General features: G+C 47.9%; 1 protein-coding gene across 2 annotated transcripts in view; it reads left to right on the top strand.

The window, feature by feature from the left end:
* Positions 1–12,112, top strand: part of IMMP2L (inner mitochondrial membrane peptidase subunit 2) — a 596,245-nt gene that overhangs the window by 44,768 nt on the left and 539,365 nt on the right. The window lies entirely within an intron of this gene.

Consider the following 12,112-nt stretch of genomic DNA (forward strand, 5'->3'; position numbering starts at 1 on the left):
TGTTGAGCTGGGAGAATGTCATTTGTATACGTATCTGTTCTCTCTGCATTGATTCCTAATTTTCTTTTGTTGATAGCCAAGTGTTTTTCGGAGGCTGGAGTTAGTATTGTACATTTCAGGAACAGAACTTTCCAAAGACAATGACTTTGAAAAAAAAAAAAAAAAAGCTCTATGGGCATGGTGAAGTACCTGATTTTATTTTGGGGTATTAAAAAAATTCATTGTAAAAGTGTTGGAGTGTGGTGTCTGGGTCGCAGTTGATTTCGAAGAGAGATTTAGATTGAGGAACTTTAAATTACGAAGAGTAATCTGCACTCCTTCCTAAGTAGACTTACGAAGGATACTTTAAAAGAAAGTGAGATAGAATAAGTGTGATTGCTATGATTTGACACAGCCTCACTGGCTGTGTAACTGCTGTTTGTGGGCATACGCAAAGTTGCTGCCCTGGAGGTTGTCTTGAATTAATTAGCTTGCTTTCCCCCCCCCCCCCCAAAAGTTTGCTTTCTTTACTAGAATAAACCATCCTTCAAAACTTTGCACATTTAATTATGCAAGAAAACATTTTTTTTTAGTTCAGAGAAAAGCTGCATTTAGAAATGTTTCAGTGATCATAAATTTCAATTTCGAAGTGGTGACATTTTATGGTAACTTAACTATAGGAGATACACACAGCCCAACCCCTTTCACAACTCTTACATTCTTTGAGAGATGACTCAAGGTTCTCGAAGAACAAAATTATAGAGGCAACATTCTATGAAATAGGATGTATTTATGTTTCTCCCTGTTTTTCTTTTACTGTGAAAAAGCTGGGCTTCTGAGAACGCTGTTGATTTTAAGTGCAAGAAAGCATACACAAATGAGGAGGTCCCAGAAACCCATTATATATTATAGGTAAAGTGTCCCATCAGGCTGCTGAGGAAACGCTTTCTGAACATAAATTCACACAATAATTCTAAGAGATAAACAGTTGACTTTTAGAGGAGACGCAGCTTAGGTTTTGAGCAGGACATGCAACCCAGAAATGTAACCTTCCACGTCTGTATGCCAGCCTCCCTTAAACATACTTTTGGAGCCACTGAGACACCGATTCCCACATAAGGCGGGGCCCCCAGGGTCAGTCCATCTGGCTTCCACTCTCAGCTGCGCTGGACTGGGTTGTTTCAGACGGAGGCCACGCCCACCAAATGCCTACAGGCCTGCAGCACTACCGGGGGCGGGGCCGGGGGCGGGGCCGGCAGGGAGCCAAAGTCCCTGACGGAAGAGAAGCCAGTGGCGGTGAGCCCACAGTCAGGCCGCTCCTAGCCCTGGCTTACTTGTCGCCCTGTACGCAGCCCAGGACGGGAGGCAGAGCGGCCAGCCAGCGGCAGCTAAGGTGTGCGGCGCCGAGCGGAACTTCTGGTGGTTTCTCGGTGCTAGGGAGGCGGTGACGTTTCACTGGGACCCCCGCAGGGCTGCAGCCAAGGAGTTAGGGGAAGCTAGAAATAGACCGCAACGTGCAAACACGGAAATGCAGCTCCTTATACAGTCAGTCCTGGCCCTAAGGCAGTCTTGCCTTTGCTGGGACTGGCACTGCCAGAAGCCAGGGGCGCCTCGCGGCGTCTCTGTGGATTCTGTCCTCAGCACCTGGCCATCAGTGGGAGACCACCGCGCGTGTCAGACGGCAGGAAGGACCCAGGGAAAAGCCAAACAAAACGAGAAATAACAGAGAGAATCTCGTAGTGATCTAGCTACTAGGATGACCAGACATGGGCTACAAAACAATGATAATTAACCGTTAAAATAACTGATGAAAAGACGGGTCATTTCATCAGAGAATCAGATTCTAGGAAGAGAACTAAAGAAAGGCTTGAAATGGAAGCCAGTGTAGCTGAAGCGAGGAACTCGGCAGGTGAGTTTACTGGCAGGTTAGACCCGGCCTCGGAGAGAGAGGCTGCGGGCCCTGGCGAGAGGTCATTCAGGGTGTCGGACCGGGGTGTGGGGGGACAGAGGGATGGGACGTACAGTGAAGAAGAGTGCAGAGACACCCAGGATGTAGGAAAAGGTCTGGCCCCACGCACCCGGAGTCACAGAGGCAGGGGAGAGAGTGCATGGGAGGGGCGGGGGGGCCCGTATCTGCATAGAGGCCAAGAGCTTTTTTCTGAACTCACGAAACACGGCCACGACCTACAGGTGTGAGAAGGGCTACAGACCCCCTCGGGACAAACACAAGGGGGAACCTCATGTAGGGCACCTGCTAGTCGACCCACGGAACACCAAGGGAGAAAACCTTCAGAAGGAAGAAAAAATGTATTATCTTTTTTAAAGATTTTATTTCTATTTTTAGAGAAGGAAGGAAGGGAGAAAGAGAGAGAAACATCAATGTGCAGTTGCTGGGGGTCATGGCCTGCCACCCAGGCATGTGCCCTGGCTGGGAATCGACCCTGCGATGCTTTGGTTTGCAGCCCGTGCTCAATCCACTGAGCTACGCCAGCCAGGGCTCGTAGTACCTTCAAAGAAGCAAAACCAGAGCTGACTTTTCAGGGAAGGGGAGACGGGAAAGAAGAGCTAGAGGGAAAGAGATGAACTCTCACCTGCAGTGTGGTGCCCGTGGGAACCGCTTCCTTGGAGCAGGGGAGACGAGACTTCTTCCCAGCACGGCAGCCCCAGCACGCGCCGCCTCATCCTGCTGACGCCTTTCACGAGAGAGTGGTGCGGATTTCACGAAGGCAGCTGCAGAGCATTCAGCCCCACGTGGAGGGAGGGGCATCTGAGTGCAGGTCCGTGCGTGGCCACCACCTGTCACAGCCCTGGGGAGCTGGCCTGGGGCCGGGGCGGGCACTGGACTTATGTAGCACTCACCTGAGCCGTTCCTAGAGATAGATGTACTGTGTGAGGGGTGACAAGTTATGTCATTGTAAGTCCTTATGTTCGCACAACGTGATCTGTTAAAAAAAGCAGTCACATTTCCTTAAATAAAATGAGCGCTAAGCATAGCAGGCAGAGCTGTGGTCCCCAAGAAGACTCCAGTCCCTGCTTGCCAGGACAATGGACACCATGTGTCATCGTGCCTGTGAATGAGCTGGGTGGCTGAAAGGACGTTGCAGATGTAACGAAGGTTGTGAGGCTGACCTTCTGTTGACCTTAAAATGGGGCGGGTAGCCTGGCTTGTCCAGGTGGGCGCAGTGTAGTCACGGCAGCCTTTAAAAGCAGAGGCAGGTGTGCAGGGAGGGGGGGTGCTGCGGGAGTTGGAGGTGGGGGCTGGTTCGGAGGGTCAGGGGTCAGGGGCCGAGTGAAGCAGGCTGCCTCTAGACCAGGGGTCAAACCCATGTTCACCGGGGGCCACAGCAGCCTCGAGGTTGCCTTCAAAGGGCCAAATGTAACTTTAGGACTGTGTAAGTGTAACTCCTCCTTAACCTGGGTCAAGGAGCTCGGCGCTGCCTCCAGGTAGAAACAAGGTACTGGGTGGATGAAACAAGGTGGAGGGCCAGATTCTGCCCAGGGGCCTTGTGTTTGCCACCTGTGCCCTGGAAACTAGGAATGACTGCTGACCGAAGGCCAGCAGAGAGATGAGGACCTCAGTCCTCTGACCACATGGAACTGAATTTTGCCAGCAACCTCATCAGCCAGGACATGGATTCTCCTCACGTCCAGAGGAGGGCCCAGGCCAGCGGACACCTGGATCTTGGCCTTCTGGGACCCTCAGCAGAGTGCCCGGCTGGCCTGCCTCTGACTTCTGCCCTAGAGAGCGACGGGTTGCTGCATACATGTTATTTCAAACCCTCCCATTTGTGTTCCTTTGTTGGAGTGGCAACCGAAAGTGGTGGTGGTAAATGCAAATGGTTCTATCACTGTCTGAAAATGTACAAGGAAATAAACTTTTACAAAAGAGTCTTATCAAACATTTGAAAAACACTGATTATATTGAACTTCTGGACTAATTAATTAAAAATGATTATTTTGTTTTACATAACACACATCCTCTGCCCGACGAGTCCTTGGTGCTTGAGTCTGGGACAAGGCTCTGGGAGATCCCACTTTCAGCTGCATTGCCTGCTAATTGGCTGCACGACCTTGCCCAGGTGGTCTTAATTACTTCCCGAGTCGGTTTGGGTATTTGCAAAATAAGAACAGACTAGTTGATCTGAGGCCTCTTCCATTAAAAAGTTGCATACAAATATCTTTAGCGATGGAGACGGAGTCTTTAGGAAGCTGGACATCAGAATCAGTGCCTCAGAATATTAGGAAAAAGTGTTGCATGTTTTTAAAGCTAGAGTCCAAGCTGGTTTGAGAGTTTTGAAAGAAGGCTAATCCTGGTGGACACTGAATGCCGGGGCTCATTTTGCTCAAAGGCATCAAATGATTTTATGTGCTCATTAAGATGGTCTTTTGTGACTTCCGGCCAAGATGGAGGCATAGGTGGACTCACTGTGCCTCCTTGCACAACCAAGATAGGGACAACAATTTAGAAATACAGTAACAACCAGAACTGACAGAAAATTGATCTGAAAATGGAAGTTGGACAACCAAGAAGTTAAAATAGACCCATTCATTCAAACTGGTAGGAGGGGTGGAGTCAGGCAGCCGGGCTCAGGTCGCAGTGCAGAGAGCATTGGGACCAGGCGTGTAGGGCATCCGGATCACGCAAGACCCCAGCAGGTGGACCCTGACCGTGCAAGCAGCAGCTGGCGGACCCAGCGAGGCAGTGATTGTGAAGCAGGGTGCTGCGCGCAACCCAGGGTCCCAGCGCTGGGAAGCAGAGCCTCAGGACACTGATTGAAAACACCTGTGGGGGGTTGAGGCACAGGGAGAGACTCCCAGCCTCACAGGAGAGGTCGTTGGAAAGTCCCACAGGGTGCACAAGCCCACCCACATGGGAATTGGCACCAGAGGGGCCCAGTTTGCTCGAGGGAAGCGGCAGAAGGGACTGAGGTCCAACAGAGAACGGAGCGAACTACATTGTTCCCTCTCGGACCCCGCCCCCACGTACAACGTCACCACCCAGCGACCAGGTTACCCCGCCCTGGTGAGCACCTAAGGCTCTGCCCCTCATACGTAACAGGTGCGACCAGAGCAAAGGAAAAAAAAAGATGGCTCAAACAGAATTGAAAGCCCCACAACCAGTACTTTTAAGTGACCGAGAGATAGCCAGCCTATCAGATGCACAGTTCAAAGCACTGGTGGTCAGGATGCTCACAGAGTTGGTTGCAAATTAGATGAAAAAATGAAGGCTACAATAAGCGAAATGAAGAAAAACGCACAGGGAACCAATAGTGATGGAATGAAAGCTGGGTCTCACATCAGTGGAGTGGACCAGAAGGAAGAAAGAAACACCCAACCAGAAAAGAATGAAGAAATAAGAATTAAAAAAAAAAATGAGAGGCTTAGGAACCTCCAGTACATCTTTAAACAATCCAGCATCCAAATTATAGGGGTACCGGAAGGAGAAGAGGAACAGCAACAAGTGGAAAACTTACTTGAACAAATAATAAAGGAGAACTTCCCCAATCTGGCAAAGGAAATGGACTTCCAGGAAGTCCAGGAAGCTCAGAGAGTCCCAAAGAAGTTGGACTCAAGGAGGAACACACCAGGGCACATCATAATTACATTAGCTAAGGTAAAAATGAAGGACAGAATCCTAGAAGCAGCAAGAGATAAGGAGACAGTAACCTACAAAAGAGTTCCCATCAGACTGTCAGCTGATTTCTCAAAAGAGACCTTGCAGGCAAGAAGGGCTGGAAAGAAGTATTCCAAGTCATGAAAGGCAAGGACGTACATCCAAGATTACTCTATTCAGCAAAGCTTTCATTTACAATGGAAGGGCAGATAAAGTGCTTCTTAGATAAGGTCAAGTTAAAGGAGTTCATCATCAACAAGCCCTTATTATATGAAAGGGACTTATCTAAGATAAAGAAGATAAAAAACATGTAAAATGACAGCAAACTCACAATTATTAACAACCACCCCTAAAACAAAAACAAAAAGAAACTAAGCAAACAACTAGAACAGGAACAGAAACACAGAAATGGAGATCACATGGAGGGTTAGCAACAGGGGAGTGGGAGGAAGAGGGGCGGGGGAAAGGTACAGAGAATAAGTAGCCTAGATGGTAGGTGGAAAATAGACAGGGGGAGGGCAAGAATAGTATGGGAAATGTAGAAGCTAAAGAACTTACGACACCTGGACATGAACTAAAGTGGGGGAATGTGGCTGGGAGAGGGTGTGCATGGTTGAGGGGAGTGAATGGGGGGGGGAATGGGACAACTGTAATAGCATAATCAAATATATTTTTAAAAAGATGGTCTTTTTTTGAAATTACTGAAAATTGAGAAGTTAAAAGTTAGTAGTAGGTGTTTTACAGGGGGACAAGGACAAAATCTTCGTTTGTCTAAAGTGATTCAAAATACGTAAGCTATAGCAATCTTACATTTCCTTAGTCCTTGTAATTCATTCTTGGAGTCGAGCTTTTGAGACTGGTGGGTAATCTTATTCTGGTTGTCTCCTCTCTTTGGCCAACATAAAATCTCTTTCCCATGGGTGAACGCTCTGCCCACTCGTTCTCCGGATGACGATGCTGGATTCCACAGAGCTCCATGGTTCAGGCCCCAGAAATGGTGGGGGGTGGGGAAGGGGACAGTCTCCAAACTGAACTTCCATGTAACCTTATTGGACCCGAGGTCAGTGCTCACCCTCCCGGTTTTCTGCATCGTGCACACACGCACGGCAGTGTTGGTGAGTGGAGGGGTGTTGCTGGGAACGGTGTCTCTGGTGGATAGGGATGGGAATAGGGTTGAAGTGACAGCCGCTGGACTCTGTCAGTGTTTTGGAGTCCAGGAAAGCATTTCTTTCTAGGAAGGGGACAGGAATACCAACCCCCACCCCCTGCCCCTGGATAACTGTTTTTTTTTAAATTTCATGTGGTAACTTTTTTTTTAAGGTTTTTATTTATTTATTTTTAGAGGGAGGGGAAGGGAGGGAGAAAGAGAGGGAGAGAAACATCAATGTGTGGTTGCCTCTCAGGTGGCCCCTACTGGGACCTGGCCTGCAACCCAGGCATGTGCCCTGACTGGGAATCGAACCGGTGACCCTTCGGTTCACAGCCCTCACTCAATCCACTGAGCTACACCAGCCAGGGCTGGATAACTGTTTTTGTCCATGTTATCCCGTGTTATAAAAGGCTACTCCTTGCGTAACACAGTGACGGGTCGACTCCTGTTCAGAGGACACCTTCATATTTATTGAGGCACCAGGAGGGTAGGTGCCACTTTATTAAAAACCACACGGATGGCGACACGGCTGACATGTTGATGCTGGCGCCCTTGGGTTTGGCTACCAGCATGACCGTTGTCACAGGGCGCGCTCTGTGTGCAGAGGTCGTGAGCTGCAGTGCGAAGATCTGTGTGTGGGTCTCTGGGAGGCCCCTCCGGAGCGTGGTGGCGTTACTGGAGGAAGTGGTTCAGTGTGAGTAGTAGGTCTCACCCAACTTCACTGCAGAATTAAGTAAGATTTATTAAAATATCGCAGGTTTATTAAAAATCCATCATTCTCCTGGGGGGTCTTCAAAGAACCACAAGAGCTTGCAGAAATACGAGGGAAGCTTGGATGACAGCGACAGTGTGTTAATTGAGTTGAAAGAAGGTAAAGAATTTATTAACAGAATGATCTAAAGTTGGCAAAAAGACCTGTAATAAATCAAGGAGGGGAGTTATTTAATAAAGACAGAGACCCGTGATTGGTGGAGGAGGGGGTACATTTAATGGTTCTAAGTGAAAGGTTCAATGGCTTCAGTGAATTTCAGTTTAACCAAGAGGAAGGAAAACAATATAGATAATTAGGCAGTAATACGATCACACCTAAAAAAAAAATCAGAGAACTGCCCTAGGTGTTAGGGGAGTACCGGGTAATGAACTTAACCTACTGCAATTACCTTTGAATATACACTTTTGTGCTAGAAGTGGAGGGACCGATGTTTTTAGTTATCTTTGAGGAGGTGTAATTCTTTTGCACATTTATTGTATGTGGATTTTAAAATGATAATAATGAAAAAAGAGAGATTTTTCTTCTCTCCAATTAACCCCATAATTTATATATATACACACACACGCATATATGTGTGCATGTCATTATGAAAGTCTTATGAAGACATCGAGAGATTCTTGAACGTTTTTACAGTTTGCGATCTTACATGTCTGAATTGTGGGAGGATGGCGATAACCACTTCTGGAGTCAACAACATAAGGTCTAATTGTACACGACCTCTGTACCAAGGGTCGGGTGAAGGGGATAGGAGCAGAGAAAGTGAAGTTCATAGACGATTCCAGAGTTAAGGACGGCACGAACGCAGAGTTTGGGTGAATCTCAGCTCCTGTGACGCCACGTGGAGAAAAAATACACCTGACATGTCCCTCATAATCATGGTCCTTTTGTCACTGATATTCTTGACATCAGCTTGACTTTTCTTGCATTAGGTATCATAGCAAATGTAGTTGGGCATTAGATGTCAATGTGGAAAGCCAGTGAGAAAACCTGCCTTTCACAATGCTAGCAGCTTCTCACCGGGTCGTGGGCTCACGTGGGCGGGGACCCAGGAGCAGCAGGTCATCTGCTCCGTGGAGTCGGGGACTGGGAGCCGGGGGGCCTGGGTTCTGGGCTCCCTCGGCCACCTAGACGCTGGGTGTCAATTCACTTGTCAATGACCTTCTGCGGATCTTTCTTCTTCTTCTAAATAAGATGACAGGACTGCATCTGATGATATCAGAGGGGCCTTGTAACTTACTTGACAGTCTTTTTTCCTTGTGTGTAGGTCACATTTATTTTACGATGGGAGGCATGTCACAGCTTCTACTGGATTCTTCTAGGTTACTTTGTTATCTTTAAAAATACTGACAATGTATTCATTTGGCAACCATTTTCTTTTTTTTTTTTTTTTTAAGATTTTATTTATTCATTTTTAGAGAGGGAAAGGAGGGAAAAGGAGAGAGAGAGAAACATCAATGTGCAGTTGCTGAGGGCCGTGGCCTACAACCCAGGCATCTGCCCTGACTGGGAATCGAACCTGCGATGCTTTGGTTCGCACCCTGCGCTCAATCCACTGAGCTACACCAGCCAGGCGGCAACCATTTTCTGAATGCCGACTTGGGGTGCAGACCCAGCCGCTGTGACACAGCAGCAAAGAGGACAAGTAGGAAGAGCACCTTTCCTCATGGAATTTGTTGTGCTGCTGGATGTGTGTTGAATGAGACACAATTAAAAACAGGCGTTTTCAAAGCTTGCAGAAAAGGTCTCTGGCGGGCTTCCACAGAGGGGTGCCTGCGATTCAGTAAGCCAGCAGATGCGCTGCCTGGCCCGGGGCTTGAACGGTCCGGCTCCCAGGGGTCAGGGTGCCCGAGTCTTCCCGACCCCACCTTCAGCGACTCCGAGTTACTCTGCGTTGGCCGCTCGGTGTCAGTGGTGCTGGGAGTACTTACAGCGAGAAAGTTGGAAAGCACTCCACATCGAGGCCTTAAAACTTACAACAGTAAGTCTCCTGGTTTAACAGCACGTTGTTGGTGGAAAAGTGGGCGGAGTTTCTGCTGGAGCGTGTTTGGCGGTCGCTGTGGAGACGAGGCGCAGGCCCGGGCTGCAGCGTGGTGAGTGCACAGAGCCCCACGGATGATTGATTGGTAGGACGTGGAGACTGCGCTAGGAAGGAGGAGGGGCTGGATTGGAACCGGGGAGTTTAAGACAGGGCGGTAGATCCTCGACCAAAGAAAAGCGAGAGAGTGTGCAAGGGCAGGGTGCAAACGTTTGAGGCGGGAGCCAACGTTGCCTGGAAGGAGAGGCGGGCAGTCCTGGTGCTCTTGACCGAGGCGTCCGAGCAGAGCTAGCAGAGCGGCGTCTCAATCACGGATTAGCCTCCACCAGCGACGTCCCCAGTATGGCCAGGGTTTCAGCAGCCGTGAAAAACTGAAGGCTGTCGCTGAGTTTTTGTGACCTTGTCCCTCTGTGGCCCTGTTAAAAAATCCCTTGTACCAGATCATACATTGGAAGGCCGTTCCAGTGTTGCTGGTGGTAAACATTTTGCAGCGTGCTGGTATGGAGTCGACCCCGGGTGCCTGTGCCCCATCACCTCTGAGTCACTCTTCCTCTGAGGGCGCTGCCATGATCACCCACCCTGATCCAGCCGCGCCGGCCCGGCGGCTCCCTGACCCCACGCCGGGTCACGCTTCAATGATGACCTACTATGGGCAGTGGCCTGAAAGGGGCAAAGACAAGCCAGGGAAACCAGAAAACGCCCTTGCGGACGCGCTGAAGCTCAGCGGGCAGTGGCACCGGCCTCAGTACTTGGGGGGAGTCCCAGCAGCCAGCGGACGGTCTACCAGAGAAGAGTCCAGAAGGCACTGCCTTTGACAGCGACGAGCTTGCGGGCGGGCAGCAGGGCACAGGATGGGAAATGCGTGGGTCAACAAGGAAGACTCCTCTTTGCACATCAGTCACCCAGTGCGTGCCTGACTCATTACCTAGATTTGCATCAGGTTTTTCTCTTTCATCTGCATGATGCATTCAGATAGCAGCAGGTACTCATGGAGTGGAAGCCGGCATTCTTTATTCCTGTCGCTCTTGGTAATGTCATTTGGGAATCCCGGTAACAGTGTTTATTTGTTAAAATAAACACTGGATGGGTATACAGAATGAAATAAACATGCTGTCTAATCAAATAATCTCTCTTCCATTTCCAGCACTGTGTCTTGGAGCAATAACTATACCAAGAAAATAACTATCATGATTTTGGCAGTTATTAGCTCATTAAACTGTCTCAAAGAATTAAGTAATATGTGCAGTTTGAGGTGATAAATTTATTTTTCAATTTCACGTGGAAAATTAGCATGAAAAGGAAATCTCATTTCTGTTTTTTTTCCAGTGTGCCCTTTCTCACGGGGAAATACAAATAGATTTACAGTCACTTGGAGTCTTGAAGAAATCACAGCTAGTGGTGTTGGTTGTAATGACCAGTGAGCCAGAGGCAGCAGTCGGCCCGGATCGTAGTGGTCGTATGAGATTTGAAGGTCTCATTGGCAAAGTGGGACTTTAACCTCCTGCCAGAATTTGAAATATGCTCTGTCATCATAGACTGTGGCTATCCTTGGAACTGTCTAATTGTTGACTTTTTACAAGTATTGTACTTCAGAGCACTGTGATGCTCCTTCTCTCCCATGACAGCTAATAACACAAGAGTTGAGAAGTGAATTCTTTGAAATTTTTCTAGTAGGTTTTTTTACAACATTTTTTTGTAAGTTTTTTTTAAGATTTTCTTTTTTTTTTCAGATTATTTATTTATTTATTTATTTTTAGAGAAGGAAGGGAAGGAGATAGAGAGAGAGAAACATCAATGTGCGGTTGCTGGGGGTCATGGCCTACAACCCAGGCATGTACCCTGACTGGGAATCGAACCTGTGACACTTTGGTTTGCAGCCCGCGCTCAATCCACTGAGCTACGCCAGCCAGGGCTTGAGAAGAGGATATTAACAATATCCTGGTTAAGCTGTACAGTGCGCTGCCTTTTATAGGAAAACAATAGATCCCCCGAGGTAGTGAGTAGGAAGGACCTGGCAGTTAGTTCATCTAGTTGCGGTAAGAAAGAATGGCTTTAGTTGTTACCTATTTCTTAATAGTTTTATTGGGGTGACCAAAAAGTTCCCTTAGGTTTTTTTCTGTACAATGGGTCTAGTAGTGCTTAGTTGTCTTTAACTTCACTCAAAGCAATTTTGTTAAGATTGTATCATGACAGTTGTCATATCAATGTGCATTAAAAAAACATCAAAATTGGTGAATTTTTGTGCATTTTAATAATGAAGATAGAAGAAGATATGCAACATTTTTGGTGTATTATGCTTTATTATTTCAAGAAACACCACTGAAACACAAAAAAATGTCTGTGCAGTGTACAGAGAAGGTGCTGTGACCGATCCAACGTGTCAAGAGTGGTTTGCGAAGTTTCTTGGTCCTGTTGACGTTTTTGCCAAATAATTCTCTGCCGTGGGGCTGTCTGATGCACTGGAAGATGTTTAGCAGCACCCCTGGCCTCTGCCCACTAGAAGCCAATAGTGGGAGACAGCTGACACACTCACGATATCCAAATCAGTTATTGGTGAAAATG

Source organism: Phyllostomus discolor, chromosome 10 (genome assembly GCF_004126475.2).
Source record: "Phyllostomus discolor isolate MPI-MPIP mPhyDis1 chromosome 10, mPhyDis1.pri.v3, whole genome shotgun sequence".
NCBI classification, from domain to species: domain Eukaryota; kingdom Metazoa; phylum Chordata; class Mammalia; order Chiroptera; family Phyllostomidae; genus Phyllostomus; species Phyllostomus discolor.